This window comes from Hyperoodon ampullatus (genome assembly GCF_949752795.1).
Source record: "Hyperoodon ampullatus genome assembly, chromosome: 4".
NCBI classification, from domain to species: Eukaryota; Metazoa; Chordata; class Mammalia; order Artiodactyla; family Ziphiidae; genus Hyperoodon; species Hyperoodon ampullatus.
In genome coordinates, this window is record NC_136917.1 from 35,046,527 (window position 1) to 35,052,432 (window position 5,906).

At 49.3% G+C, this 5,906-nt stretch overlaps 1 pseudogene across 1 annotated transcript; it reads right to left on the reverse strand.

The window, feature by feature from the left end:
* Positions 1-3,806: 3,806 nt before the first annotated feature.
* On the reverse strand, positions 3,807-5,157 carry LOC307052675 (tubulin alpha-1C chain-like; annotated as a pseudogene). Its single transcript has one exon. The product of its transcript is annotated as a tubulin alpha-1C chain-like (transcript).
* Positions 5,158-5,906: the final 749 nt, after the last annotated feature.

Below are 5,906 nucleotides of genomic sequence, written 5' to 3' on the forward strand. Positions count from 1 at the left end.
ATGGGGGGGTTGGGTGTACTCTGGGCAAGAGCTGGCTCCATTGGCCGGTCACTCCTGAAAGAACAGTTCCTTTAAAAGAGAAAGGAAGGGGCTTCCCTGGTGGCGCAGTGGTTGAGAGTCCGCCTGCCGATGCAGGGGACACGGGTTCGTGCCCCGGTCCGGGAGGATTCCACATGGCACGGAGCGGCTGGGCCCGTGAGCCATGGCCACTGAGCCTGCACGTCTGGAGCCTGTGCTCTGCAACGGGAGAGGCCACAACAGTGAGAGGCCCGCGTACCGCAAACAACAAAAAAAAAAGAGAGAAAGGAAAACCGAGGTGAGAAGGGGAATGGCAGCCCTTAGGTGGCGGGCTGAATCTACACTCTTACACCAGAGGGCTCATCAGGACTCTTCAGGACCTCCGCTGCTGCTACTGCCCCGCCTCTAAGGTAAGATTCTGGCTCTTGGGGCTCTAGGGGAAAACACCCATGGCATCCCTGTAGCACAGCAAAGCCAATTTAATCCCGAGGTCTTTAAACCCTACAACTCCCACGGGAGAGGTCCCTAACTCTGATAGCACTAATGTGAGGCTCTCTGGAGGAAAAAATTTATAAATACCAGGGTAGAGAGGTCACCCCCCTCCACCGAAGCATATCCAGTGGTGAAGAAAACAGAATAGGGAAGGAAAAAAAGGGAAAATACTAAAACAAAGGTCCACAATTTGACCCAATTGGAAATCTGAAATATTCTAAAAGAATTTGTGCAACAAAAAAGATAAAGGTGTGCTGCATGGCTTTCAGGCTTCTACAGCATGTTTTTTTTTTTTGCGGTACGCGGGCCTCTCACTGTTGTGGCCTCTCCCATTGCGGGGCACAGGCTCCAGATGCGCAGGCTCAGCGGCCATGGCTCACGGGCCCAGCCGCTCCGCGGCATGTGGGATCTTCCCGGATGGGGGCATGAACCCGTGTCCCCTGCATCGGCAGGCGGACTCTCAACCACTGAGCCACCAGGGAAGCCCTACAGCATGGTTTTTAAATTAACTTTACCATCTGCTGTACTGCACTAATTCACAAACCCTTATGCAATTAATTAATACAAGGTCTCACATTATAGTTATATCTGGGAGTCACACTAAATTTAAGCAAGGTACTCCTGATAATCATAGGGCAGTTACTGAATATAACATAGAGGGCCAATAGGTATGTTTTTGCCTATTGGCAAATGAGAGCTATTGTCTTGCCTAACTTCCTTATGGTCCTAGCACCCATTATCCTAAAATGTCCCTCACTGAGCCAGGGACACTGAACCAATGAGTCATAAATTTTTATTTTATTTTATTTTTTTTGGCTGCACCATACAGCTTGTGGGATCTTAGTTCCCTGACCAGGGATCGAACCCGGGTCCACGGCAGTGAAAGCCCGAGTCTTAACCACTGGACCGCCAGGGAATTCCCTCATAAATTAAATTTAAATGAAGTCTTTGGCATTTACAAATTGTCTTGATGTGGAACCGCACACAAACGTTACTCCCCAGTTAGTTAATGTGGCCCAATGTAAATTACAAAGGGGCGTAAAGAAAAACATATTGCTGGCCATTCCAGCTCTACAAGGATCAGGCCATTAGCCACTGCAGTCGCCCACCAACAGTGCACCCTGAAGGGAATTCAGGATGGAAAAAAACAGGGAACAATTCTGTGCTTTGGATGTACTGGCCCCGAGATAGTTAAGATGCATATCTGAGAAAAATTTTCAATGACGCTAGATTCTTACATCTTCTCATACATAGAAAAGCACAAAAATCAGTAACTTGAGACATCTGTTCTTTGTGATTAGCAGTAATCTCTTTATGTTTGGCTACAGGTTTTTTCCAGCGAAAGAATTCATATAGGAACTTTCCTGGTGGTCCAGTGGCTGAGACTCCACACTCCCAATGCAGGGGGCCTGGGTTTGATCCCTGGTTGGGGAACTAGATCCCTCATGCATGCCACAACTAAGAGTCCACATGCTGCAACTAAAAGATCCTGTGTACAGGATCCCACGTGCTAAGACTCGGCACAACCAAAAAAAAAAAAAAACAAAGAAAACTCATATATACTGAGAGGCTGTCTCCTGGGCTATAGTTCTCAGTAAGTTCCCTGAATAAAACTTAACTCACAACTTTTATGTTGTATGTTTTTTTTTTTTTGCGGTACGCGGGCCTCTCACTGTTGTGGCCTCTCCTGTTGCAGAGCACAGGCTCCGGACGCGCAGGCTCAGCGGCCACGGCTCACTGGCTCAGCCGCTCCGCGGCATGTGGGATCTTCCCGGACCGGGGCACGAACCCATGCCCCCTGCATCGGCAGGCGGACTCTCAACCACTGCGCCACCAGGGAAGCCCATGTTGTATGTTTTTCTTTCAGTCCATGGTTTTAGTGGCCATGAAGGGACCGAGAGCAGACTTCTCTCGTTCACCTGAACTCTGAGAGGATCCAGAGCCTTGGTACCAGCAGGGGCCCCTTGTGCCCCTCCGCCTCCTTGATGAGTCCAGACGATTGGGCGAATCTCTCTTGGGTCTTGGATCTCCTGTTATTGGCTGATGATCCTAAGTTGATTCAGTGATGGATAAACTCCTTGCTGTGAGCAGTTGGTTTTACTTGAACTTAGTTTCAAGAAGAGGTACCTGGGTTACCTCTTCTCGCAGCTGAGAGACACTGGGAAGATTTTACACAATTGGAAGACACTGAGTGGTTTTGGACTAGGTGATTAGGTAGGAGACTGGCCTGTCATTTTCCCTTGAAGTGGCTACTTTAATAGAGTTTGTCAGAATAAAAGTGAAAATACTACATGAGAGCTCTCAGCTCCAAAGAAAAAAAGGACAGAGCTCCTTCTGGCCAGCAAAGTCTTTCGCAGGCAACTGAGAAACTTGTGGGAACGGTGGAAGCAAGTCCTCATAGCATGCATGGGTCCCATAGGGAAACCTGCTCATTAAATAAAAACCTGCTTATCTGGGGACCCACACAAAGGTGTTGGCCATCCAGTGCTGTGAGCGCCCATGGCAATTTTAGACTGACAGAGAGAGAGACCAAGACATGTAAAAGAGCTGAACGACTCTAGGGTGACGCCTTAGAGGAGCTAAGCCCACAAAGAGCACATCAGCCTATCACACAATTATCGCTAGCGATTTTATCTCAACAAACTGACCCTGGAATGGGAAACAAACTTTTCAAAACAAAATAAAGAGGCAGCAGATTGCCAGCCTCCAACTAATACTCCAGCCAGGTTCATGTGCAATACATAGAGAGCTTATACTCGCAGGTGAACACTTAATTGGTAACTATAAAAATCTTGGGTTCCTGGGCTTCCCTGGTGGCGCAGTTGTTGAGAGTCCGCCTGCCGATGCAGGGGACACGGGTTCGTGTCCCGGTCCGGGAGGATCCCACATGCCACGGAGCGGCTGGGCCCGTGAGCCATGGCTGCTGGGCCTGCGCGTCCGGAGCCTGTGCTCCGCAACGGGAGAGGCCACAACAGTGAGAGGCCCGCGTACCACAAAAAAAAAACCCAAAAACTTGGGTTCTTTTTTTTAAATAAATAAATTTATTTATTTATTTATTTATTTTTGGCTGCGTTGGGTCTTCGTTGCTGCACGCAGGCTTTCTCTAGTTGTGTCGAGCCGGGGCTACTCTTTGCTGTGTTGCGCGGGCTTCTCATTGCGGTGGCTTCTCTCTCTCTTTTTTTTTTTTTGAAAACAGAAATGTCACTTGTATTGACAAGATAGGGCCACAATGGTCAGCTCCACAGAACACAAATAAGACAGTCCCAAGACAAGAGTGTAAAACTGCAGCAGACAAGTTAATATTCTTCACCCTCCTCTTCTCCCTCCGCACTATGGGCTCCAACCTCCTCATAATCCTTCTCAAGGGCAACCATGTCCTCACGGGCTTCAGAAAACTCTCCTTCCTCCATGCCCTCACCCCCGTACCAGTGAACAAAGGCACGTTCGGCATACATCAGGTCAAACTTGTGGTCCAGGCGAGCCCAGGCCTCAGCGATGGCTGTGGTATTGTTCAGCATGCACACAGCTCGCTGTACTTTGGCCAGGTCCCCACCAGGTACTGCAGCGGGAGGCTGGTAATTAATGCCAACTTTGAAGCCAGTGGGTCACCAGTCCACAAACTGGATGCTGCGCTTGGTCTTGATGGTGGCAATGGCAGCATTGACATCTTTGGGAACTACATCGCCACGGTACAACAGGCAGCAAGCCATGTATTTACCATCGCGAGGGTTGCATTTCACCATCTGGTTGGCCAGCTCAGAACAAGCATTGGTGACCTCTGCTACAGTAAGCTGTTCATGGTAGGCTTTCTCAGAGATAACAGGTATATGTGGCCAGAGGGAAGTGGATGCGGGGATAGGGCACCAGATTGGTCTGGAATTCTGTCAGGTCAGCGTTAGGGCTCCATCAAACCTCAGGGAAGCAGTGATGGAGGACACAATCTGGCTAATAAGGCGGTTAAGATTAGTGTATATTGGGCGCTCAGTATCGACGTTTCTACGACAGATGTCATAGATGGCCTCATTGTCTACCATGAAGGTGCAATCAGAGTGCTCCAGGGTGGGATAGGTGGTGAGGATGGAATTGTAGGGCTCAACTACAGCTGTGGAAACCTGAGGGGCTGGGTAAATGGAGAGCTCCAGCTTGGACCTCTTGCCATAATTGACAGAGAGACGTTCCATCAGCAGGGAGGTGAACCCAGAACCAGTTCCCCCGCCAAAGAAAGCTGTGGAAAACCAAGAAGCCCTGAAGACCTGTGCACTGGTCAGCCAGTTTCCGAATTCGGTCCAAGACGAGGTCAATGATCTCCTTGCCAATGGTGTAGTGACCTCGGGCATAGTTATTGGCAGCATCTTCCTTGCTTGTGATGAGCTGCTCAGGGTGGAAGAGCTGGCGGTAGGTGCCAATGCGAACTTCATCAATGACCGTGGTGGGTTCCAGGTCTACAAACACTGCCCTGGGCATATGCTTGCCAGCGCCTGTCTCACTGAAGAAGGTGTTGAAGGAGTCATCTCCTCCCCCAATAGTTTTGTCACTTGGCATCTGGCCATTGGGCTGGATGCTGTGTTCCAGGCAGTAGAGCTCCTGGCAGGCATTGCCGATCTGGACACCAGCCTGGCCAACGTGGATGGAGATGCACTCATGCATGACTGAGACTTGTAGGGTTCTGTGGGGCTGGAGGAGGCGAGGTGACAGCCACGAAGCTCTCCCACTGACAGACTACCAAGGAGTCCGGGGGAGAAGTAGTAGGCTTCTCTTGTTGTGGAGCACAGCTCTAGGCACGTGGGCTTCAGTAGCTGTGGCTCACGGGCTCTAGAGTGCAGGCTCAGTAGTTGTGGCGTGTGGGCTTAGTTGCTCCACGGCATGTGGGATCTTCCCGGACCAGGGCTCGAACCCGTGTCCCCTGCATTGGCAGGTGGATTCTTAACCACTGCACCACCAGGGAAGCCCCTTGGGTTCTTTTTAAGCCTCATTCCAAAATTAGTTTTTGCATATGCCGTTAGAGACAGCTGGCCTAACAAAACATCTTTTCAAAATTCTGACCTTGAACAGGAGCTTGCATTTCTCTCCTTGTGCCTTTGCGATGTAAATGTTCTACCTGATCTTCTTAGGTGTTTTGTTCTGTGTTTTGAGAGTTTGGTCTCTGCCATCCAGAAGGTACATATATGGTGTAGTAGAATAGACTGGGATTCTGATTCTGAGCAGTCTCTTTGGCTGTGCCAGCTCTCGGAAATTTTTCATAAGGGTTCCCATTCCATAAAGGGCTTTTTTCATTTCAGCCTTCATTGTATCTGTGTATACAATGAAGGACAATGAAGGTCTTTACTTTCTTAGACTATTTTTGGGAGTAAACTTTATGGGTTTTTTTTGGCTGCACCATGCAGCTTGTGAGATTT